Raw genomic sequence first — 27856 nt, 5'->3', positions numbered from 1 at the left:
CAAAGAGTAGTGACACCGAGGTCATGTAACCAAGGATGGGAGCTATGCAGTCGGTTAACGCAGTAAGAAGTTGCGCAGTCGAAAGCATACCGGTTAGTAAAGAACTCATGTATTTAGAAGTCATTGCAAATGAAAAGTCTACTACTGCAATAATAGACTCTGTGGCCACGCATAACTTTGTCTCACGGGAAGAGGCGGAGCGGTTGGGTTTAAAGCCCGGGCCAAAGCAGAGGACCATCAAGATAGTGAACTCTGAGGTCAAGCCCATCCTTGGTGAAGCAAGGGATGTGGCTATCCAAATTGGGAGTTGGGTCGGCAAAGATAACTTCTCAGCGGTGACTTTGGATAATTTTTGAATGATTTTTGGCATAAAGTTTCTTTGCAGCCAGAATGTGATGATGCTGATGAAGTTTAACTCGTTGATGATAATAGGGCAAAACTCTTCACACATGGTGGAATGTCTTACTATTGAAGGTAAGTCTTCAATGTTATCTGTCATGCAATTGAAGAAGGGTGTCAAGTGGGAAGATCAAGCATTCCTAGTTGTTGTGTGCATCGAAGAAGAAAAGGTAGAAGCAACAATGTTGTCGACCCTTGCTCCACTATTAATGGAGTTTCAAAGAGTGATGCCCCCGAAACTGTTGAAGTGTCTGTTGTCGAGACGCGAGGTCGACCACAGGATAGAGTTGACCTCGGGAGCAAAGCCCCCTGCCATGGTCCCTTATCACATGAGACTAGTTGAATTGAAGGAGCTGCGCAGACAGTCGGACGAGATGTTAGAAGCAGACATCGTTCGTCCTTCAAAAGCACCCTTTGACGCCCCTGTGATCTTCCATGTGAAACATGATGGTTATAAGAGGCTATATGTGGATTATCGTGCATTGAACAAGGTCACAGTGAAAAATAAGTATTTGTTGCCACTGATAGCAGACTTTTTCGATCAATTAGGCAATGTTTGTATCTTTTCGAAGCTAGATTTGCGATCAGGTTACTAGCAAGTGAGGATTGCTGACGGTGATGAGCCAAAGATAACTTGTGTCACTCGCTATGGTGCCTATGAATTTATGGTGGTGTCATTCGGGTTAACTAATGCTCCAGCCACATTCACAACATTGATGAACATGATCTTCTACCCTTACTTAGACAAGTTTGTGGTAGTCTATCTTGATGACATCGTGATCTACAGTAGCAACATGGAGTAACATGTCGGACACTTGCGAAAAGTATTTAAGGTGCTGAAGGAGAATGATCTATGTGTCAGGCGAGAGAAGTGTCTCTTCGAACAGGAAGAGATCAACTTCATTGGCCAAGTCGTGGGGCATGGTTTGTTGCGCATGGAGGGGCAGAAGATAAGAGCCATCTAGGAATGGAGTTCTCCAAGAAAAGTGCTAGAGTTGTGGTCATTCCTTGGCTTGACAAACTACTATTTTGCTAAGCAAAGTTCATAGAAGGCTACTCACTCATTGATGCACCCCTCACAGATTTGCTCAAGAAGAATCGGGTATGGATCTGGACAAGAGCTTGCCAAGATGCTTTCGATGACTTGAAGAAAGCTCTGGTGAGGGTGTCAGTGTTGCGGTTGCCGAATCACACAAGACCATTTGAAGTCCACACAGTTGCTTCAGACTTGACCATCGACAGAGTTATCATGCAGGAGGGACATCTGATTGCATATGAGTCAGAAGTTAAAGGATGTGGAGAGGCATTACATTGTGCATGAGCGCGAGATGATGACCATCGTGCACTACCTCAGGACATGGTGATACTAACTTCTGGGTGCTCAATTCATTGTTAAGATAGACAATATCGTCATGAGCTATTTTTAAATGCAGAAGAAGTTGACGCCCAAGCAAGCTCGATGGCAAATGTTCCTAGCTGAGTTCGACTTCGCTTTGGAGTATAAGGTGGGGAAGTCCAATGTTGTTGCTAATGCCCTGAGTCGCAAAGCGAAACTGGCAGTTGTGCAAGCAAAGCCTTCCGAAGTTCACTTGGAGGGCACATTGTTGGACCACATCCACGAAGGAATGCACCAGGACCCAACGGCGCAACACCTTGTCTCTCTGGTGTAAGCGAGATAGACTCGACAATTTTGGCTATGAGACGACCTCTTCATGACAAAAGGGGGACGCATCTTCGTACCGCAGTGGGGAATCCTTCACCGTGAACTGCTTAAGGAGTGCCATGATACACTATGGGTCGGTCATCCAGGTCAGGAGCAGACTTTAGCACTCCTTGAGCGCGGCTACTATTGGTCACAAATGAGAGACAATATGGAGATGTATGTGCGAACGTGCCTCGTCTGCCAACAAGACAAGGGGACCAACTAGAAGATTGTCAGCCTCCTTGAGCCTCTACCTATTCTAGAATATCCTTGGAAGAGCATTGTCATGGACTTCATTGTTAGTCTGTCAAAGGTAGATGGCTTCAGCTCCATTTTGGTGGTGGTGGATCGTTTCTCTAAGTACACCACCTTCATCCCGACTTCGAAGGAGTGCCCCGTAAAGAAAACTGTAGAGCTATTCGTTAAGCATGTTGTGAAGCATTGGGGTGTACCAAGAAGCATTAGCAGCGATCGCGATACTCGCTTCACAGGCAAATTCTGGCGTGAAGTGTTTTAGCTACTCGGCTTTGATTTGCTATTTTCAACAAGTTTTCACCTACAGACGGATGAGCTGACAAAACGCATTAACGGACTGTTGGAACAGTCTCTCGGGCACTTTGTTAGTGCCAATCAGAAAGACTAGGTGAAGCTCCTGGATGTGGCCCAATTTTGCTACAATCTTTAGAAGAGTGAGCCTTTTGGCCACAGCTCATTCGAGATAGTTATGGAGCAACAATTGCTGACTCTGGATACTCTAGCTGCACAAGAGAAGAGAAGGTCATCTTTTGCCTATCAGTTTATTCGAGACTGGCATGGGTAGACCGAGTTGGTGAAGGCATTTCTCCATAAGGCAGCTAAGAGGATGAAGAAGTGGGCAGACAAGCGTCATCGGCCTACCGAGTTCTGAGTTGCTGAGTCAAAAGCAAATTCAAAAGAAGACTAGATTTCTCAAGCATGGGTGGTGCCAACTAGGGTCCAAATGAGTTTTGATCTTGGACAAGATTCAAACATGTTGTAAACTGGACCCTCACTCGACAATGCATTAAAATAAAATGAAAATAAAAGTAAAAACTACCCTTAATCCCCGTACACCCTCTAGTACCACAAAAAAATCCTATAGGGCACTAGAACTATTCGGATCAGTAGAATCTGGTACCTAAACAACAAACAACAACAACCACGCCTTCATCCCAAAACAATTGGGGTCGGCGATATGAACCAACAAAGAAAATCATTATGGATCCTCCACATGAATCCTTCTCCTCCATTCATTTCTATCCAATGTCATGTCCTCGGTGAGGTTCAAAGCATTCATATCCTTTCTTATCACCTCCATCCATGTCTTCCTAGGCCTACCCCAACCTCTTTTAACTAATATATTTTCTCATTTCTCCATCCTTCTAACTGGAGCATCATTAGGCCTTCGTCGAATATGTCCAAACCATCGTAAACGATTCTCTCTCATCTTATTTTCAATGGGTGCAACACCTACCTTCTTACGTATCTCCTCGTTCTGAATCTTATCTTTTATTGTATTTCCACACATCCATCTCAGCATACGCATCTCAGTTACACTCATTTTTTGAATATGATGTCTCTTGGTAGAATCTGGTACCTAAAAAAAAGTCTAGTATGATTCCAAATATGCAAAATGGAATCAAACATCAAAATAAAATTTCTAAGAAGGCAAACACAAAATATCTCAGAACTTGAAACATGATAAGCAAATGAATTTTGTAGTTCCTTAGAGATCCAATTGGACTCAGATAGTCTTGCACGTTTGGATCTACAACGAGTCGCATTCTGGATCGGGTCTGGTGAATTGGATTTGGATTCAATCCGTATTCAATGTTTGAATCTTCAGGATGCTCTGCATCATTCCCCCTGGGTTGAAAGGCTTCATCCTCAAAGCCTTGTCTTTGTCATGAAAAACTTCATAATCTCTGAAAAAAATCAAAATAAAATCAGTGCAGTATATGTCAATAGGGATGAGAAATAGACTAAGCAAGGTAGTTAACTTCATTAGAATAATAATTTCTGTAATGCAATTCAACACGCTTTGGAAAATATAATTCAAAATAATATGATTGAAGCACAAAAGCATCTAAGACATTGTATTTAACAACTTTACCTTGCATCAAAGCTCTACTGATTATAACAAAATTTGGATCGACCGCGAATAACAATTGTCTATGTATCATGCTATTCAATATATCAAATTTGACATAAAATTATTGGCAATTTCAAGACAATTCACAAGCAACACAATATAACAATAGAGCAAACTTACTATTAGAATTGATCAAAGATATAAAAGCAATGCTATAAAAAAAACCCTGATGTTCACAATTTTTTTTTGGGGTTTTCATGTTTGCTATTCCTAAAGTGTTTGACTCACATTCAATACTAACCCGAGTCTCCAAATTTTCTAACAGCTCAACAAGAAAACATTCATTTTGAACTTCTATCTTTTCAATGACACATGTTTCTTGTTGATCCTCAACATTAGAATTCATCTTTTCAATTCTTATATTTTTCTCGAAGATGGGGTTATTAATGACATGTGTGAAGTCATTGACGACATCCTCACACACAAATGCTCCTTCATCTTGGATGTTTTTATCAATATCTTCATAGAGCGGATTATCAAAGGTGAATTTATCCTCGAACAAGAATAGACGATCTTTGTGATCCTCATCGAAGTTAGGTTCACTATCGATCTTTACATAGATACATTCTCAATTTCAGGGGAGGGTTACTCTTTATTCTTCTCATCAATCTCATCGAATATGAGATCTCTAATGATTTCACGAAAAGGCTCCTCGGCAGGATCCTTTTTTAAGATAACATGAGTGTGACTAATTTCTTTGCACTGAAACTCTTTTTCGCAATCCGAATCAATTTCAAAATCAGGATCAAAGGTCACATGCTTAAATATGAACACTTTATTTGACACAGGATCAAAGTGTAAGTACCCATCATAATGTGTTCCATGGTTTTGGGAGACAGTTTTATAAAATTATATGACATCAAATAAGGATAACAAGTATATCCAAAAACTCTTAAGAAAGTGTAGTAAGGGATTTGTTTCAAAAGCAACTCATAGAGTGACTTGTTATCAAGATTAGGACTAGGGAGTCTTTTATAAGGTAGGTGGCAATTATGAATGCATCTACCTAAATCTTGTTACTCATAGATGCATGAAACATCATACTCAATCCAGATTCAATAACATGTCTATGTTTTCTTTCAACAACCCCGTTTTGTTAAGGAGTATAGGAACAAGAAATCCAGTGCTTAATACCCTATTGATTTTAAAAGCTTAAAAAGGCCAAACTGAGAAACTTAACACCCCTCATCACCATGGAAAATTTTTATTTGGAAACCAATTTATTTTTTTATATACTTTTTTTTAATTTCAAAACAAACAAGGTGTCAGATTTTTTGACTAAAGGGAACAACCAAGAAAATTGAGTGATCACTGACAAGCAACATGTAATATCTATGACCTCTAAAAATTACAAGTGTAGGACCCCACAAATCATGTATAATTTTAAGAGGGTGGGAAGCAACAGTCTTGGATAAAGTGAAAGGTAATCTATGAGTGTTTTCAAGCATGCACCTAGATCATAAATCAAACAAATTAAATTTATTTCTAGGTAATTGTCTACTAAAAAGATTCATTACGTCCTGATTAGGGTATGTGAGCCTACAATGCCATATGTTAGAGGAAGTATCTTTTTTAGCATGAAACGTCCCTACTCCTTTTCTTGGTTTCTCATTTTTTTGGTTCTAATTGTATAATCCTCCTTCACTTTGTCCCTTTAAGAGGGGAGTTCTGTTCTTCAGATCCTTAATATAGAAATATATGGGGTGAAACTCAAAGATACAATTGTTATTATGTGAAATCGAGCAACAAAAAGTAATTTTTTTTATTTGAGAAACAAGAAGAGCATCTCTTAGTATAAAAGACTTGTCTTTTGAGGAGTGTTTTATGTTACCTATCGTGAATATGAGGAGATTAACATCATTACCAACCATAATTAAATTAGGACCCTGATAATCCACCTTATCTATCATACTTTATTCTTCTATGGTCATATGATATGTGGCGTCTGTATTTGGGTACCATTTAGAGTTCCCAACTGAAGACATGTTCAAGAAAGCAGTAAAAGCTTTAGGAATATCCCAACACTGTCTTGTATAATAATTTCTTCGGACATAGAATTGAAAAATAACCCCCGTTGATCTGGATTTCCTTTTCCCTGATTACCATTACCTCTGCCTTGATTATTTTCTGTAGAAAAATCACTACCACGACCACGACCACTAAATTTCCCAAAATTTTTGCCTTTGCCTCTGCCATTTCTAAATTATCCTAAAAACCCTGACTATGACCGCTGCCTTGCTAAACAAAGAAGGCAGTATTAGTAGAGTATTAAGAGGATCTTTGACTTATCAGTTGAATTTTTTTCTCTTGATTCAATAACATATCATATAATTTATAAAAAGGATGAAAAACTCATCAAGCATAATAATAGTAGTATTAAAGCTCTCATATTCATGAGTGAGGTCATTTAAAGTATAATGCACCAAATCATCATCACTCACAATTTCATTAACAACACTTAGAGAATCAACAAGAAATTTAACATGATTTAATTATTCTATCATAGATTTTTCTCTCTTAATAACATCTTAGATATCCTTCTTCATTTGCATGATTCTAAGGCTAGATTAAGAAGCATAAACATTCTCAAGGGCTACCCATATGTTCCTAGTACTTGAGATTCTTATAATTTAATAGAGCACAACTTCAATCACAGTGGCCTTAATCCAGCTTAAGGCCAGTTGATCAGACCTTTTTCACACAAGATATTTATGATTTATAGGACAGATTTTACCTTAGCCACAATTAAATATCGCTCTAGAGTAGGGCTTGAGCATGAGCCATCAACAAATTTAATCAAATCTTGACTAAACATAAATGATTCAATATAAGATCGCCATAATAAATAATTATTGTGATCAAATTTTACTGAAACAAGGCCTGAAAAGGTGTTTCACTGGATCGCGATATTGGGAACTAAGGATGCATCCATGGATGATGATGTAGACGCAGATAAGGAACTGATGATAATAGGCACACAAACGTTGGGAATCCAAAGACGATCTCAAGACAAGAGGGAGAACACTCTCACAAGCACAACTCAAAATAACTATTTTTCAATGCCCGGGGTATGCACAATATCAATTGTGCATATGAAAAACAGACAAACAAGACTCACCTGACAAAGCCTATGCCTGATGAGCATCCAATCGGGGAAGCAATACAAAAGTTGACTATCTCAACAATCAGTAGCTTGTGGCTCTGATACCATGTTAGAAAATAGATTTGACATTGGATCAGATCTTATGTAAGTTGAAACATAAGAACGCAAACACATGCACGCATACACAATTTTATGTGATTCAGTCAGGTGTGCCTATGTCCACAGTAATCTCTCTCTCTCTCTCTCTCTCTCTCTCTCTCTCTCTCTCTCTCTCTCTCTCTCTCTCTGTGTGTGTGTGTGTGTTCAATATTTTTCTTGAGAGAGCTGAGATTTATTTATAATGCACATTTGATTACAAGAGGAAATGTCTCTTGAACCTTCCCTATTCAGATGATCTTGACTCTTAAGATTACATATATTTAAAACTTTCCTTTAAATAGGTCTATCTTTATTGGAGTCTTTTTAATTGATGAGGTTTATGAGTGAGTTCTTGAAGTGGGACTCTTGATTCCTCTTGGAGTCTTGATCTATCTTGAAACCATATAAGGACTCTTGATTTCAAATCTATTCCATGGAATTCAACTCAAATCCTTGCCATGCATATAGGAACGCTAAAGGTGGACATCAGGTTGGTTACCGGATGGGTGATTGGGTAGCTGACCCAGGATGGCGTGGGTAAGGGTTGCCTGTACCACCCAAAGCTTGATGAGAGTTGGGCTTAACACTAAGTAATAAATCATGTCTAGTTTTAGCATGGGTGAAACCCAAAACTTATGGATCTGGTCAGGACTAATTAGGCTTAGAAAATGGCCTGGTCTTCCTGACCCTAATAGGAATCGACATAGTCAGAAGTTGACAAAAATTGGGTTCAGTTGTCATCCTGATAGGATTATAGTCGTGCTTGTTAGGTTCTAATGGGTATGAGGTCAGGTCAAATGGGGCTGACCCCATGTCCACGTCTAATGATCTCATCTCACTGATGCATGCATATATCTATATATATATATAACATAGAGTTAGATAGGAGGCACAATTCCTCAATTCCCATGGTACCATCAATTAATTAGATATATTACAGACGTTTTATCCAAGACTTTTCACGAATAACAATGCCAATGACGAAACTTTTTAGGAAGGGAGCTAAGTTTGAGTGAGACGCCAAATGTGAGGAGAGTTTTTAGATCCTGAAGAGGAAACTCATGTCAATCTCAGTTTTGGCTTTGTCATCCGACAGTGGAGGTTTTGTGGTTTACACTGATGCCTCAGGTACTAGTTTAGGATGTGTTCTTATGCAGCATGATAAGGTTATTGCTTACACGTCTCGTCAGCTTAAGATTCACGAGAGAAATTACTCCATTCACGATTTAGAGTTGGCGGCAATGGTCTTTGCATTGAAGATATGGCATCACTATTTGTATGGAGAAAAGTTCAAGGTATTCTAAAATTATAAGAGTCTAAAATACTTGTTCTCGCAGAAGGAACTCAACATGAGACAATTAAGATGGTTGGAGTTCATCCAAGACTATGATTTCGACATCTCTTACAATCTTGGGAAAGCCAACGTGGTAGCAGACACTCTTAGTAGGAAGTTAGGAGGCTTTTTGGTCAGTTTGTTGGGAGCAGGATGGAAATTGTTGGAAGATTTCGTGGCTTGGAAGCCCTTTGGAGTTGATGTGAGAGTGATTCAGTTGTCTAGTGTGATCGTCCAGTCTGATCTTATCACTCGGATTATCGAAACCCAGAAGGAAGATCCCCAGTTTCAGAGATTGTAGGCTCTTGCTCAGATGGAGCATTCATCCTTTAGACAGAAAGAAGATGAGAGTATATGGATGGAGGAGCGTATTTGGGTTTCCAACGGTCCCAAATTGAAAGAAGAGTTGTTAAAGGAGGCTCATAGAGCCAAGTACACCATATATCCGGGCAATACTAAGATGTTTAAGAACTTGCAAAGGAGGTATTGGTGTAATGGAATAAAGTAGGAGATTACGAGATAGGTAGTTTTAATAGTTTCTGAATAACGCTATATATATTATAGATTTACATAACCCGATTGTCATTTTTTTTTGCAAGGTTTGTCTTGAGATGTTTGACTTGCCAGGAGGTCAAGATCGAACATCAAAGACCAGTTGGTAAGATGCAATTATTGGAGATCCCATAGTGGAAATGAGAGAAGATCATGATGGATTTCATTGTAGGTTTACCCAAGACTCAACGCCATCATGATGCGATTTGGGTGATTGTCGACAGACTCACCAAATTGGCACACTTTTTACTAATCTAGATCAACCAGTCATTAGACAGTCTAGCGTAGTTATACATTTGAGAGATAGTTCATTTATACAGTATTTCCTTATATTCTCTTATCAATTGTATTTGACTAAGACCCTCATTTTACTTCTCGCTTTTGGGGACAGTTGCAGACAGCTCTAGGTATAAAGTTAAAGTTCAATACAACTTTTCATCCCTAAATAGACAGAAAGATGAAGCACACGATACAAATCCTTAAAGATGTGTTGCAAGCATGCATTCTCGATTGGAAGGGCGATTGGAACATGCATTTAGCACTAGCCGAGTTCGCGTATAATAATAGTTATCATGCTAGTATTGTGATGGCTCCTTATGAGGCTCTTTACGGGCGACCTTGTCGATCCCCAATTTACTGGGATGAGGTGGGTGAGCGTGCAGTGGAGTCACCTATCATTTTGTAGCATTATAGAGAGCAGGTTCAGAGGATTCACAACAGACTACGTGCGTCTCAGAGTCGAAAGAAGAGTTACGCAAATAGAAGGTGCATGAAACTCACTTTGCAATGGGAGATTTTGTGTTTGTCAAGGTCTCTCCTACCAAAGTGTGATTTGATTCGAGAAGAAGGAGAAGTTGAGTCCCAGATACGTTGGATCGTTTGAGATTCTAGAGCAAATAGGTGAGGTAGCATATCGTGTAGCTTTACCTACTTAGTACTCGCAGATACATGATGTTTTTAATGTATCTATGTTGATAAAGTATGTTCCAGATTCCTCACACGTGATCCAGTACGAGGATATGAGCATTAGAGAAGATTTGATTGTTGAAGAGAGTCTCGTAACGATCATTGATCGAAAAGAGCAGGTATTGAGGATAAAAGCTATTCTCCTAGTGAAAGTACAATGACAGCATCACGATAACGAAGAGTGCACTTGGGAGCCTAAAGCTAGTATGCAGAAGAAATATCCTTATTTGTTTTGAATCTCACTTGTATCGAATTTTGGGGATGAAATTTTATTTAGGGGGATAAGATGTAAAACCTAAGATTTTCTAGATTATTAAAATGAATAAATGATGGATTATTGATGTGATTATGGCTATAATTATGAATTCTTGATTTTCTTAATTTTCTTGATTTTGATTAATTCTAAACCTTTGTCTCAAGTTATCATTACTATTTCAAGAATAATTGAAAAAGATAAATTATAGAGATTATATGAGTTTTGTATGGTTTGGATCTTGAACTTTGGTCCTCGATCCAAAATCGTCATTTAGATCCAAGATGGATCTGGGGTGGAGCTTGGTTTGGATCTAATTTAAATATTAATTAGATTCAATGGTTATGAATTGGACCCTCATAGGAGATGTCCAATGTGGACCCCTATTTGGATCTAAGAGTCCATATGAATTAAAATGTCATCTAGTTTTAAATTTAGACCAATAAATCAAATAAAAATAAAAAGGTGATAATTAAGATTTTAAATTTTAAACTCATTTTTAAATCAATAAATAAAGGGATTAATAGGGTGGGATGTCTCACACCTCTAGAAGAGTTCACATAAGCTAGAACATGCTAGAGTTGGTTGTTGAATAGTCAAACCTAATTATTTTATTTAAATAAAATTAAAAAAAAATCAAATAAGTAGAAAATTAGAGTCTAGAAGTTAGAGATTTTTCTAGAAAGGACTTCTCTCCCCCTCCACACAATTTTGGAGAGGGAGAGTTTTTTCTCATAAAGTTAAGGTTGTGGAGAAGGGATATAAATACTCCCTCTCACATGTCCCCTCTCACTTTCTCAAAAATCTCTCTCTCTTTCTTTCTCTCTTTTTTTTTTTTGCTTGTTGCTTTCTCTCTTATCCTAAAACATCTAGGAGGTCTGAAGTAGGGTTGTGCATCCATTGAACTTGCACTCACTTTGGTGGTTGTAGTGGTATAGAGATCGAACTACCTGATTTCCTCATTATTTTCAAGATCTATTGATTTTTTAGGTAAGATTTACGTACTAGATGCTTTTTATATGCATTAAGCATGCATATCTTAGTTATTTTTATTTTCAGCAGTATATTTATATGTCTTGATCTTTTATACATGCTTTCTTTGTTGAAGAAATCATTATTGGATTTGAAGATGATGAATCATGTGTTTTTCATAAAAATGACTTTGTGAAACATGCCTAAATAGGGTTTCTTTGTTGTTTCCTATTAGATCCATTCATATCTTGATTATTGATGGTGTTATTCATAAGTTAATCTATATTAAATCTGATTAAATCTAAACTAATGAGATTTCAAAGGTTTTATGATCTTAAAAAGAGTTTTTACAAAAATATTTTTTGAGAAATCTAAATCTGTGATGACTGATATGTTATTCTCGACCAATTTTGGAAATAAATTGATATCTCTTCGAATATCAATTTAAAAAATCTAAATAAAATCACTATGGTGATTTACGCATCTTGATCTTGAATTTAGAATCTTGTTTTATATGTTTTGTATTCGTATTTAGGAAGAAACATTCATTTTAACAGAGCTTCAGTTTCTAGCTCTGGTTACTAACTGTTTTGACCCATCTTTGATAAAAGATATAAACACCCAAGAAAAATGACTCCAAATATTTTATAAAAAATTTGAGTGTATATTAACACATAATAACACACCGTGTAAAAAGGGTTTAACATTCTATTTAAATTTTAAGAAATACATTAATTTGATAAAAATCTTACAGTTTACAGAATCTGGATTAAAACTCTATCAGAACAGGGTTTCGTAAAATATTTTTAATTATTTCTGTATTTATTATTCTTGAGATCGATTTATTGGGTTGTGTTCTGGGCAGGTACAAGTAGCCACAGTAAAAATATTGTGATTTTATATGTGTATTGTTATTCTTGACAAATTTTATAAAAATGGGTCATCACGGATCCGAATTTCCCTTGACTACTTATGCTTGTAATCAAGTAGTGACATGTTTGGATCTTATGGTTTTAATATATTTCTGATATATATTGCATATTATTAGTATTTATAACCTTATTGAATCATAAATAAATGGCTAAACATCTAGAAAGGATCTAAATAGTAATCTATGTAGGTTGAAATTGATAGAGATGACAAAATCTTAATTATCTTATTAATCGATTATTTTATTCATTTCCAACAGAGAGTACCTTTGTTTATATGATCATGTTCAACGTATTTAGCTTGTTTAATATCTAAATTTATGATTGAATTAATAAATATTTAACGAGTTATGGTTGAGAGAATCAAAACCCCAATTTCTCAGAAATCGATTTAGGGTTTTGAGCTCTTTCTTAGATTTTGATTCTTCTATATGTGTATGTTGTTGAGATGTGATGTTTACAACATCAATTGAATTAAGTTATGTGTATTCATCTTGTTAAGCATGATTACAACTGAACGTAATTAGAAACATGTAAGCCCTTTTGGTTTGAGCTTATGGGAGCTTGGATCGAGAAAAATTACTTTTATGTTTTTGGTTACGGGCTAGTGGTAGTGAGTTCTTTAATTTGTATGTTATCATGAATATTTTATTTAGGTCTGATATGATTTGAAAATTGAAAAGTTAAGATATAAATTGGGGTAAGGTCGATTTGCTCGGTGAAGGTTTATGTGAGCTCTTATCGAAAAAGTCGGGTTTATGACTTTAATTATGTTTTGATATTTTTTCTAAAGTTTTCAAGAATTCAGTTTTGAATCATATTAGATCTTATATAAATGTTTATGATAGAGATAAAGGTGAGTTTGATTGCTATGATTATGGTGTATGAATGCCTTGTTTATGAGAAAAAGGCTCCTACACGTATTGTAATTGTAATTTGTGAATATGTTCAACTATGACAATTTAATTATGTCATTTTATGATAAACTGATTATGAACATATTTGTAAGTGCAAAGCATGTGAAAGATGAATATGAACATGTTGATTTTATTGCATATTGACCATATGTGCGGATTTAGAATGATATATATGTGATATTATTGCATGCTTATTTCTAAATATTGAAAATATTGTGATACTGCATGAATGAATTGTTAAATGGTATGTTAACGTGATTCCTTGTTATGAGAATGAATGTTATGCTTCAATATGCATCATTTGTTAAATGTATGCAGGATTGATAGAAATCCCACATGATTGCATGGGCACTTGGTGTGCTTGATAAATTAAGAATTTATGGTTCCAAAAGAGAAAAAAGTGAGATAGCAATGCACTAACCTAAATGGTAGATGTATTTACTTATGACCTAATTAATAAGATAATCCTGAGCAGGATTCTGGGTATGCCTTATCGAGGTATGCTGAACCAGAATGGTCCTTGGTCTATCTTAGAGATGGTAGGCGGTATGAAACTCTCTGGGTCTTTTTTTCTTATTATGTTGCGAGGGGCAATGCCTCACTAGTCTTTCAGCCCAGAGAATATAGCGGGGCCATGATTGCTTCTTATATCCTAGGGGTGCATGTTCCTAGTACTTCTGTAGAAGTGAGTGATCATGATCATCATTGTGGCACGAAGCCACACCCCCAGATAGATTTCTCTTGAAGCACGCCGCTGCCTCTCACGGTCTGACTCCGCTCTTGGGGGTACAACTCAGCAGCTACTCGAGAAAATTAAAATACATAGCATAATAAGCACCCGAGTAGTCTAGGCTATTTCGTGTTGGTACTATGCATACCCGATAGACATTTGATAATCAAGTGGAACATAAAATACTTGCTCATTTTACTTTACTATTCTTTTATTTATGTTCATGTGATTATGGAGATTCATGCATATCAATAGACGTCTCGATTTTATTTAGAATAACGTTATAGATGTTTGAAAATGTTATACTATACTTGTGTATGTTTTTTTTTCTTGAATTATGAATGCATGAATATCTTATAAAATCGTGTATCAAACTTTTTGATAGTTAATGTAGTTCTTTAGTTATTGATGCATATTATGCAATCTTTATGTATTGTATTGATGCAACTTTTCGTAAAAGTATTTTAAAAGGTATTTTTCAATGAAAATCATTTGTGTAAACCGTGCACCAAATTTCAAATTCTGACTCACACTAGTGGCGAAGTCCAGGTCGAACACACAGAACATGGTTAAATACTTTCGTACCCCATACAAATACAATCTTTATTGTCTTGAATAAAAATAATTAAATAAATAAAATATACTATCCTCTGCAGAAGGATACAAAATAAACAGGTATTATTATAACTCAACTTAAAACAAATGGCCCTCTAGCAAAAAAAAAAACTAAAATAAAGAAAACAAAAAAATCTACAGGGCTTCTTTTCTTTGCGATCTAGCCTTCTTTCCTCTTGAATGCTATAGTTGAATCACCAGGCTTAAAGGTCCCTTTTCAAAAGACATGTCCCTGAAGGGGTCTTTGGAAAGCCCTTCGTACAAGAAAGTTTCCCTGCTAACCACTAAAAACACGCATACATAAAACCAAAGAGGGGAACTCTTCTAAAAACTAAGTTAGTTATATAAAAGAAAGAAACAAGAAACAAAAATCAAAACTTAATCAAATCTAAACTAACTAACTAATTAGATTAAACAGTCTAACTAATAAAAAAAAATCTTAAGCTAACCAACCAACAGTTAACTACCAAAGTTAAAACAAAAATTAACCTAACTACACACAACAGCCACTCACACAAATCTAATCACAACGTGACCAGCGTTAATCACACAACTCTTGACACACCGACTGATCAATTTAATCCCAAATCGTGACATGTTGAACATGCAAAGGTGTTATGCAGCAAATCAACGAGTTGTTGATCTCAGAATCCAACAAAAAAATGCGAGATCAAGCTTATCTACTGATCGGACAAATCCACCCTTGATGGCTTACAAATCGATTAGGTCTGGTCAGATCACAAGATCAGATTGACCAGAGCAAACAATAATGCCATATTTGTCAATAGGACTAAATTCGACAGACCTGATCTGATTGGGCTTGACGCCACTCACTAATTCAGACAAACGATAAAAAAAACAATGAAATCACAGTTTGATCAGCGTGGTTGAGTTCGACAAGAGCACGCTGATCTAGACTGATTTGATCCAATCAGATCAACGTATCAGACCGACCAAAAACAATTCTGAAATAGCTATACGCAAGATTTTATATAAATATATTTTTTCCAATTTAACAAAAACAAAACTAAAAGCTAATTGTATGATGTACTGGATTAAACATAACGTTAACCTAAATGCAGAAAATTATGCAAGAATCATGGCAATCTATATGCAATATCTAAATAAAATAACTCTATTCAGTTAAAGATATAAAAATTCTATTCTATATGCATAAAAGTAAAGAAAGGAGGAAGAGACATACCTTTGACAGTTGCCTTCGATGGAGGGGTTGAGAAAAGAGCGATCCTCTGATGAGATCGTACATGTACCACCACCCTTCAATGACAGGGAGAAGAAGAAGCCGGCGAGAGAAGGGAAAGAAAGAAAGAGGAATAAGGGGGGAGAAAGAAGAAGAAAATGGGGAGAGTCGGCTGGGATCGAGAGAGAGAGAGAAGAGAGAGGGAGGAGAAGAGGATGTGAGGGGCATGAATCCCAAGAGGAAGATGCCCCTCACCTCCTCTAATGAGACTATTTATAACCTAATCTAGGGTTAGTGAGGTTTTAAAAAAAATCTAAAAAAACTCCACCAATTTTTAATAAATTCAGAAGGCCCCTATTTTCAAAAACTATTTTCAAAAAGCTGTTAAAAAAATTAAATTTCTAAAAAACACTCAAATGGGTTCACTTTGCACATTTTTTCTCTTTTTGAAAATATAAAGTGTCATGTCAAAACTAGATTAAACACGGGTATTTTAGCCTTGTTTCACATATAATCATGCACATGAAATAGATGTAATATGCATAAAAATTATGCATGATCAAATTTTCTCATGCTTATCATTTGCTAGTCCTCAAGCAAACTAGCTCTTAAGAAAAACAAAACAAAACATACAAATCAAACCTAACTCGCTTTCGTAAGAATTACGATTGCATTTAACGCATGCAACAAGCCCTTTAAACTCTTAGGTTACCCCAGTGGATGAGTAAAGTCTCGTGAGGGTTTGCACTGATGTTACCCATAAACATTGTTGTCATGTATACATCAGATTCAAATTCAAAAAACATTAGACAATTAAGAGGTTTGTATAAGCAAATATTTCATGTCATTACACTTTTACAGTGTGTTTAGAGTCTTTACATGCCACCACAAGAGAAAAACTTTTTCCTTTACTTTTTTAAAAATTGCAACCATTCATGCTTTATCCTCTGAAAATCATGTACACACACGCCATTGCTTGTTTATCCTCACTTATATGTTTCCTGCACAGGTTTTCATAATTATTTCTAAGCAGTGAACTTTGTCTTTATGCTCTTGATTTTCTTTCTTTTTCTTTTTTAATTTTCATTTTTTTATACTTTTTCTTCTTTCAATTGAGCACTATATCAAATTTATAGTTTTCATGACCCGTGTAACGAGCTTTGGTTCAGTAACTCTCATGCTAGACGACCTTAGGGCATCAGATACAAAGTATCTCTTAGACTTAATTGCTTGAGTCACTAGACCTTCTATTTTTATAATTTTATGTATAGCTCCCTTCTTGTCATGTGTAATGTCAACATCTTTTAGGCTCTCTATAAAGTTCATGTAATAGGCTTTTGGGCCGGTGGCTCCCAAACTAGATGGCTTTAGGGCACCAGGTGAAAACACCCCTCAAGCTCTACTTGCTCGAACCAAATAAGCCATAAATGTTGACTTAGACAAAGAAGTGATTTACTTTATTATCCTTTTCGATAACACTTCAACTTATGTCTGAGCCCAACTACTAGAGAATAACGAAGACATCAAACAACTAAATGTATGCTATTTTTCTCTTTTAAGCTCTTATTTTTTTTATGTTGTTCATTTGCTTAGTTTTTCAAAAATAAATCTGTACATATTCATACTTATGGTTCAAAATAAATTCTAACATGCATCTACCATCATTTCTTTGAAATCCACATAAATGATCACGTTTTTTCATATTAGTGTCAGAAAAAATTTTATGGGGCTTAAAAATTCTCTAAAATGTTAGATTATGCAAAGCATTCATATAAGATTAAACTCATTCCTTAAAAGCCTAATTTTTATGAGTTTTTATCAATGTGTAGATACATAGACAAAAAAAAAATGGGGTGCAACTACACCCTCCCCCATACTTGAATGACACTATCCTCAGTGGCACTTCCCCATACTTATATGCAACTAAATGAATGTGCACTAAGAAACAAAAGACACACAAGGAAATAGATAGATGTCACCTGATCCGTGCTATGGAACCTCACCTGCTGTTGCACGGTACTGGCTCTTGAAGAGATTACAACCTATATTACTACCTGCAACTCATAACCAAGGTTGTTAAATGCAATGAGGCGAAGCGAGGCGTTGAGCCTGTTATGAAGCGAGGCGTAAGCCTTGAGGCATTGAAGCGTAAGCTTCATGATCAAAATAATAAAATATATAATATTAATAAAATAATGAATTTTTATTAATAATTTTACCGTAAAACATAGATGATAAACGGTGCAGGCCTTTTTTCTTATTTTTTCTATTTCCTTTTTTCCTTTTACTTTTCTTTTTTTTTCTTTTTCCACCCTCTCTTATAAACGGTGCAGGCCCTTTGGTTTTCCCCTTTTACGAAAGGGAAAACTGAGAGAAGATGGAAGGTCGGGGGGGCAACGCCGTCCTCATCTCTAGCACCATCGACAGGCTCGACCTGCCCCTCTTTAGAACCACCGGCATGGGATGTCCGGTGGGTGGAGGTTTGACGGAGGGGCAGCTTCTGATCATCGATTCAATCTATCGTTCTTGCCCTAATTCGCATCTCCAATCAATGATGGACGTCGCTTCCTTGCTGTTCTACTTGGAAAATCTCGAAATCAAAAACCTTCGTCGGGACTTCACCGCCTTCTTTCAGCCTCTCCTGCAACACCAGAAGGAGAAGCAGCAGAAGAAGAAAAAGGGGTTTTCCTACAGAGCGCCTTCTGTTTCAGAACTCGCTCGCCGTCTTCCTTGAAGTTGGAGATTGTAGAGCTCAACAAAAATCGTAAGATTTTTGGGGATTTCGTGAGGGAGATTTCCTTTTTGGCATTCTTTTTTAGTTTAAATTTGCATTTTTTTTCATTACGTAGGCAGAGCGCCTTCTGTATAAGAAGATTCAGAACTCACTCGTCGTCTTCCTCAGAGTTGGAGATTGTAGAGCTCAACAAAAATCGTAAGATTTTTTTAGGATTTTTAGTGTTTCGTGAGGCAGATTTCCTTTTCTGGCGTTATTTTTGAGTTTAATAGAGAATTTGTGTTGTTTTTCTTTTTTGTTACGTAGGCAGAGTGCCTTCTATATCAGAACTCGCTCTTTGTTGTCCTCAGATTTAGAAGTTGCAAAGCTCAGCAAAAATCGGTATGATTTTTGGGGATTTTATACTGTCTCGTGAGGCAGATTTCCTTTTTTGGCGTTTTTTTTTAGTTTAGCAGAGAATTTACGTTATTTTTTTTTCATTGCTGAGCTCTGCGTGGAGGCCGGGCCTGGTGACACTGATGCTTACGCCTTAGAAGCGAAGCGCTTCTCGATGTGAGGCGCACGCTTCACCCATGTGAAGTGTGCGCTTCAAGACTCAAACGCTTCACTATAACGCCTCAGTACCTTCAGCGTGCGCTTCGCCTCTGAAGCGTACGCTTCAGGTACTGAGGTGTTCGCCTCTCACAACACTCTCATAACAACTCACAAAAAAAAATGCAATGCATACATGATCTGTTTTCCATGCATATGAACCAAAAAGAAAGAAATATGCAAATGACTACAAAAACTATGAAATAACTAAAACTAAATGCAAATGGTACAACATACCTACACGATGCACTGCCTCACACATCCACGAGGTCAATGACCTTGATGTCTTGACTGGTGATGACATTTGAAATGTAGGGATTCAGCCGTTGCCCATTGACCTTGAAGTTCCTGCCCGTTCGTGGGTCTAAAATATCAACAATGCCATGTGGAAATACTTTCTGGACTATGAACAAGCCATCTTGACTTCAGCTTGTCTAGAAATAATTGGAGTCATGAATTGAAAAGCCAAACCTTCTGACCTGGCTTGAACTGTTTCCTCAAAATATGCTTATCATGAAAATGCTTAGTTCGAGCCTTGTAGATTTTGGTGCTCTCATACGCATCATTTCGCAACTCATTGAGTTCACTCAACTGCAGCTTTCGTTTGTGCGCCAGCTTGAGCCATGTCAAAATTTAATTTTTTTATTGCCCAATAAGCCCTATGTTCTAATTCAACAGGGAGATGGCATGGTTTCTCGAATACCAACCGGTAAGGGGACATGCCAATTGGAGTCTTCAAAGCAGTCCTGTATGCCCACAATGCATCGTTCAAGCATTGTGATCAGTCCTTTCAGTCTGGCTTGACTGTCTTTTTAAGAATTCATTTAATCTCTCTATTGGAGACCTCGACCTAGCCACTAGCCTGTGGATGGTATGGCATAGCAATCCAATGATGTACCAAATACTTCCTAAGGAAGCAACGTGCACATTCTTGAAGTGCTTGCCTCCATCACTAATAGTGGCTCTCGGGATACCGAACATGCTAAAGATATTGTGCTTGATATATCTAAGCACCTTTTTGTGATCATTGGTTTGGGTGGACAAGACCTCGACCGACTTGGACATATAGTCTACTGCCACCAAGATATAAACATTGTTGAACGAAGGTAGGAAGGGACCCATAAAATCGATACCCCAGACATTAAAAAACTCAACTACAAGAATGGGAAGCAGGGGCATCATATTATGCTTGGAAATATTCTATGTTTGTTGACAGTGTAAGCATCTCCTATAAAACTTATGTGAATCTCAATGTAGTGTCGGCCGCCAGAATCTGGATTGGAGGACCTTTGCAACAGTCTTTCGACTGAAAAAGTGACCTCCATAGGCCAAGGAATGATAAAAAGCTAAAATGGACTCGAACTCATCTTTGGGAATGCACCTTCAAATCATCTGGTCCAGACATAGCTTGAACAACTTAGGATCCTCCCATAAGTAATATTTCACTTGTGCCATAAAATGGTCTCTCTCATTTTTGTTCTAATGCACATGGAACCTTTCAGTCACTAAATAATTGATGATATTCGTGAATCAGGGCAGACACTTAACATAGAGAAGTTGCTCATCCGAGAATGAATCATCAATCTGTCCCTGATCAGTGGATGACTCCATAGTTAGTCTAGACAGATGATCTGCTACAAGATTCTCACATCCACTCTTGTCTCAAATCTCGAGATCAAATTCTTGTAGCAAAAGGATCCAACGAATGAGACACAGTTTAATATCATTTTTCTCATCAAATATCGCAGGGCGGCATGATCTGAGTAAATGATAACCTTGGAGCCTAACAAATAAGAACAAAAATTTTCTAATGCAAACACTACATCTAGCAGTTCATTCTCCGTAGTAGTGTAATTCATTTGAGCCTCGAAAAGGGTCTTGCTAGCGTAGTAAATAACATGAGATCTTTGTTCGATCTTCTGGCCAAGAATGGCTCCAACTGCGTAATTAGATGCGGCGCACATGATTTCAAAGGGCACTGACCAATCAGGAGATCAGAGAATAGGGGTTGTGGTCGGGGCCTCCATCAGAAATAAAAATGCTTTCAGACGGGCATCATCAAAACAAATGGTTGATCTTTAGAGAGCAAGTTACATAGCGGTCTCAAAATTTTGCTAAAATCATTTATAAACTGCCTATAGAAACTTGCATGCCCTAAGAATGAATGCACTTGCCACACAGAGGTCGGTGGAGAAAGTTTAACTATGGACTTCACTTTGGCTTTGTCGACCTCGATCCCTTTCTCGGATATAATGTGTCCTAGAACAATTTCCTACTGAACCATAAGCTAAGCACCAGATTTGTCTCCATGCATCATTTAAGTACTTTCGCTAACTTTTGAAGACAATCATCAAACAAAGAGCCATAAACCGAAAAACCATTCATGAAGATCTCAAGGACGTCATCCACCATGTGGGAGAATATAGCCATCATGTACATCTGAAATGTTGCAGAGCCCAAACAACATTCTCCTAAACGCGAAGGTGCCATATGGACAGGTGATTGTCATCTTCTTCTGGTCCTCAGGGTGAATGACTACTTGATTATATCCTGAATAACCATCAAGGAAACAAAAATAGTGTTGGCATGCATGTTGCTCTAATATATGGTCAATAAACGGCAACAAAAAATAATCTTTCTGCATTGTGTTATTCAGTTTTTGATAATCGATGCAAACTCGCCACCTTGTGATAGTCCTCGTAGAGACACTCTCTCCTTTATCATTGATGGTGATAGTGAGCCCAGATTTCTTGAGGACAACCTGGGTTGGGCTCACCCATTAACTGTTAGAGATAGGATAGATGATCCTTGCGTCCAGTCACTTGACTATCTCCTTTTTTACCACCTCCTTCATGTGGGGATTCTGCCTCCTTTGCATTTCTCTGGAGGGTTTGACAACCTTTTCCATGATGATCCAATGTATGCAAAAGGAGGGGTCTATCCCCTTGAGATCCATCACAGACCAACCAATCGCCTCTTTATGCTCATGCAGAACCTGCAGAATCTGGCACTCTTGAGTGTCAGTCAGGTCTGCTGAAATGATGATTGGTGGAGTCTGATCCTTTCCTAAGAAAGGGTACTTGAGCGAAGCTGGTAGAGGCTTTAGCTCAAGTTCAGGCGCACTCTCAATTGAAAGTTTGGCAGGCTGGTCTGCCAAATCTGAGAGGGGCTTGAAGTGTCAGGTCCAATTTAGTTCACCTGGCTATCTATCAATCAATCCAAGACTATCTCCCTCGAGTGATTCATCCTCCTCCTCTTGAGGTGGATCACTCAACATCTATATCGGCTCTGTTTCTACTAGGTCATGAACTAAATTAATCTAGAACGAAGCATCCTCACTTGTAGGACCCATCACAGCGTTGAAGATGTTTAACCTCATTTTTTTGTTATCAAATGAGACATCTATCGCACCTGTGCGACAATTAATGTACACATTGACAATAGCTAAGAAAGGTCGACCTAATATGATGGGCGTCTGCCTCACTTCATCCACTCCCTCTATATCTAAGATGATGAAGTTAATAGGGAAGTAGAAGTCCTCCACCTTGACCAAAACATCTTCAAGAATTTCTGATGAGACCTTAATCGATCTATTTGCCACTTGTAGGGTTATCAATGTCAGCTTCATCTCTTTTAACACAAATGCATCATAAAAAAAACCTGGCAAGATATTCACACTTGCCTCGAGGTCAAGCAAGGCATGCTCAACAGTGATGTCTCCTATGACACGAGATAATAGGAGCTCCTAGGTTCTTGAGCTTAGGAAGAGTTTGGTATTGTAACACCGCACTCACTTGCTCAGTCAGATAAATCTTCTTCGGTACATTGGACTTTAATTTCCTTTTCTGCGTGCAAAGCTCTTTCAAGAACTTTGCATATGTAGGAATTTGTTGTATGACATCCAGCAAGGAGAGGTTAATCTGAACGTGCTTGAAAATCTCAAGCATCTTCACCCCTTGTTTGCCAAACGAATTTGGTTTCTCTAATGCCTCAGGAAAGAAGGCCTTAGGTATGTATGATCTGGAAGGCTCAGGTGGGGAAGCCTTCTCACTTTCTTGGGATGTCTCAATAGGGACTGATTATTCATCAATCTGTCTCTCTCTTTCTTCTAGAGTCTCCCTAGTTCCATGGAACTCCTTCTTACTCCTAAGGGTGATAATCGCCTGAGCCTACTCTTGGTGTGTATCTGTTATGTGCAGGCCATGCATCAGTTCCTTTTCCCTAGGGTTGACTAAGGGTTGTCTAGGTAATGTCCCCTCGATTCGCCTGCTTAGCGCCTCGGTAAGCTATCCCATCTGAGTTTCTAACTTTGCAATGGATTGGGTATGAGGATTTAGGTTTGCCTTGATGTTTGCAAAGGCCTGAAGCATCTTGTCCTCAAAGGACTGGCTAGATGTCGGCTACTAGGACTGGGGCTGACTAAAGAAAGGCTGGGCTTGAGGATAGCTAGGTCTCTGAAAGCTCAACTGGTATCCGCCTGGTCTGGGTTGGTTTTGGGAAGGGATGGGGGTTGTTGTGGATTTCTCCATAAGAAGTTGGGATGGTTTTGCTAAGCAGGGTTATAGGTATTTAAAAATGGGTTGGGCGCGAGCTTGGCAAAACATTGTGCCACCTGAACTTGCTCTTGCACAAATTCAGGGTCTTGCAGCGTCGTAGGACAATCGAAGACATAGTGTGTTGGGCTAGCACATATCGCACACCTATATAGTTGGTGAGGGATTCGACAATAGCTAATCAAATTTTTGGGTCAGCAGGTCGACCTTGTTTTGCAACTCAAGGTGTGTCCCTATCTCGTACATGCCAGCCTTTTTCGCTCCCATAGGGACATGTGTTGCCCTTTCAGTTCTAGAGGCCGAAGCATGATGCATAGAATTTTCACTAAGGGTCTCAAACAAGGCCCATGCTTCGTCCTCACTTTTCAACATGAAAGTGCCTCTATAGGCTGCATTAACCATCTGACGATTCTTCTTAGTCAGCCCATCGTAAAAGTACAACACCAGTTGCCAACAAGGTACTTGGTGATGGGGACACTTTCAGAGATGATCTTTTATCTTCTCTCAAGTCTCATGGAATTGTTCTCCCTCAATTTATAAAAAACTGATTATGGTCTTACAAAATTGATTCATCTTACCAATTGAGAAACACTTCTTCATAAATTCTTTCTACATCTGCTACAAGTTGGCAATCTGAACCGTATCTAAAGACTTTAATCAGTGCTTGGCAAACGAGGTCAACCTCAATGCATCATCTTCAAAATTATTGATTTGCACCATAGAGCAGATCTCTAAGAACTAGTTGAGATGATGGTAGGGGTCCTCATTGCTAGGGTCGTAGATAGAGGACAACATCTATATGACACTGGCCTTAATTTCAAATTGGTTCACTCCTACATCAGGTCTCGCGATGCAGGAGGCGGGAGTATATTCATTGGGAATGAAATACTCCCTTAGGGAATGGGTAATCTGTTGATCCGTAGCCATGGGGTCGAATCTACGGGCTCTCCTAATGATGGACTTGGGGTTGTCTACAGGTAAAACAAGCTCAGGGTCAAGCAAGTGTTGCCCTTGCATACACCTTGGGTAGAGACCAGTGTAGCAGCCATCCTAAGGATTTGCTTTCTACCTAACCTAGCATGCAATCGTGATCAAACCACACCACGAAACAGTCCAAAAAACAATCATATAACAGTTATATAAATCTGTATTATTGTCACAAGAACATGTATATAAACATGTAAGTTCGATGACACCTCATAAGGCATGCACATATATATGAACATCTATTTTGTTTTCAGGATTAATGGCAGCCTTACTCTGAATCTGATAATAACACAACTGTCCATAGATCTGAACCAGATCTACATGTACTTCGTTGTCAACAGATCTGTCCAGATCTATCCATGTGCAGAACCAGACAAGTTTGTCCAGATCTCAGGTGCATAACCGGACAGGTCTGTCCAGATCTATCCATGTGTACACATGATAGGTTTGTACTCAAGAACATGTATAAAATATTGTTTGCCCCTTTTTTATGCATATACAAAAAAAGAAATTATTACACATATCAAATCTGTACATGAAAACCAAAACCCCTACGTGTTCGATGCATAGGGAAAATCATCTTTCATAAGGGCAAATCGGCACCTCAATCTATATATATTCATGGTTACATATATTTATATATGGCTTAGAATATATATATATATATATATATATATATATATATATATATATATTCATAAAAATCATGTTTTCACCATTCTTTCCCACCAAAACATTACATGAGTATGACTTAGGCCGTTTTCCCCATTCAAATCGTTAGAAGAACCTGTATCTTTATTGAGAGATGAAAAAGAAAAACCAGAGATGCGTCGAATGATCAAAGAGGAAGAAGGTCCCTTCCTTCTTCTTCTTCTCTTTTTCCTTTCTTTCTCATCTCCCACGATTTTCCTTCTCTCTCTCTTTCTTTCTCCTTTTCTCTTATATATATATATATATATATATATATATATATATATATATATATATATATATATTTAAAGAGGGATCCTCTTAAGGTTGACACCCGTTTAGGGTTCCCGTTTAGGGTTCCCATTTGGGTTGGGAGATAGAATTCTCCCTCACGTGGAACTCTATCTCCAACCTCTTTCCTATTTACTCTCAATTTTGTTGATTTTCTACTTTTTACCTCTTTTAATTACTTACCTTTCTTGTTTTTTTAACAAATTGGGCTCTTTTAGAGACCTTACTTATTTTGTAACGATCATATCTAAAATAAATTTCAAAATTAAATAATTATTAATATTTAATTAATTAATTATTAATTATCTATTAATTAATTAATTATTAATTATCTATTAATTAATAAATGTCCAAAAGTTTTCAGAGGGTGTCTTACCACTCTGGGAGTCTTTTTAACTTCAAATTTTATTAAATTAAACCTTTATACTGAATTTAAATCTTTAATTTTGTTGGACCTGAATTTTGAAATTGGATCTAGATCCAAGAACCAAATCTATATCTATATCTAATATCCATATGGATCTTGAACTGGATCAAATCCTAATTAATATGGGTCTTAGACTGGGTCCAAGTTCATATTAACTTGAATTATGCAAATCGAATCAGATTCAATCCAATTCAGACCCGATCTCATTGAGGCAGACCTTTTTTGAAAAAATGCAATTTTCAAGCCAACCGTTGCCCGAACCTAGAAAAGTAACATATCGATTGATTCAAAATTTTGAGGCGCATCTAATAATATATAACTTGAATTTCACCTTTAAATTTTTCTTGATTTTAAAGATTAAAAATAAATGTTTTATCATATTTCAATTGGCTCGTTTAGGTTTTGTCGATGAGACCTAGGCCAAGCCCAAATTCAAATGTCATTACCTAATATCGAGTATTTTACCAATGTTTCTATAACACTTAGCCAAATTTTCTAAAATCTCTAAATTTAACTTGGTGTAAAAACACACTATATTACAGGATCTCATATCCAAAGCTACCATGGATATGAGATCCTCACTTTGTGGGACAACATAGAAAGCGAGGAGGTCCTGGTGGGGTCAAACCTTAGATCTGTTGTCCGAGGAGATACATTGAATCTCAAGATCTGAGGGTATCAAATGCAACACTATGATCAGAGGCAAATCAAACATTAAATCTTTCCCATAATGAGAATCTGAGGCTTAAAATTTAGTTGAAATCTACGTATGAATCACAAGATTATATACCTCATATTTGAGTTCTGAGGAATTCAAATACACCCTAAAAGCGCAACTAAATAAAAGAACATGCTTCAAAAAATATTAAAAACCTTGACATATAAAAGGAAAATTTATACCTTTCAAATTAATCTGACAGGCTATGGTAATGAAACCAAACCATTAAATGACCACAAATTAGATTTTCCCTTGCAATTGTGCAAATTCTGTGGTCATTTGCTTATCTAGAATTTCAAACCAAGAACCATGGTTGCGGTCCAACCCAGAGTTACCGGAAGCGCCTAGGCAACCCGAAGTGCGCTTCGGAAGCGCGAAACGTTGCGCTTCCAAAGCGTGAGGGGAAACTTCCCCCACGCTTCCCCATTTTTTTCATTTTTTCGCTTCCCCAGTTCGCTTCCTAGGTCGCTTCCGAGACGGTTCAGAATTTTCTTTTAAGTGGTCCCACGCTTCCCCGCTTCCTAAATTTTTTAAAGTGCCTCGCTTCCCACTCCCGCTTCCCGTATCGCTTCCCGCTCCCGCTTCCTCGACTGGTAACTCTGGTCCAACCAGAGTCTCCCTGGGTGCAATGGTCGGTTCATGTTGTTTCCATCGAAAATGCATATGCAGCCTTCTCATGCTACTGCATGGAATACCCTTAAAATTAGTGAGCCATCCGAGCTCTACCAAACTTCAGACTTGGACCATACAACTTCAATATCAACAGCCCAGACAGCAACCCATAAAGTAAGTTGGTTAACCTTACCGGTTGTTTGATCCTTATGACAACTATTCAAGCATGATGGATTGATACTCTTGGTGTCCTGCATGATAGATCACATTCCA

At 37.6% G+C, this 27856-nt stretch overlaps 1 pseudogene; it reads right to left on the bottom strand.

Moving 5' to 3' along the window:
- Positions 1–19888: 19888 nt before the first annotated feature.
- LOC149831610 (uncharacterized) lies at positions 19889–22933 on the bottom strand (annotated as a pseudogene).
- Between the last annotated feature and the right edge of the window lie 4923 nt (positions 22934–27856).

This window comes from Nuphar pumila, chromosome 7 (genome assembly GCF_984573655.1).
Source record: "Nuphar pumila chromosome 7, dmNupPumi1.hap1.1, whole genome shotgun sequence".
NCBI classification, from domain to species: domain Eukaryota; kingdom Viridiplantae; phylum Streptophyta; class Magnoliopsida; order Nymphaeales; family Nymphaeaceae; genus Nuphar; species Nuphar pumila.
The sequence above is the reverse complement of the archived record's forward strand: the minus strand, read 5'-3'. Positions and strand labels throughout refer to the sequence as shown.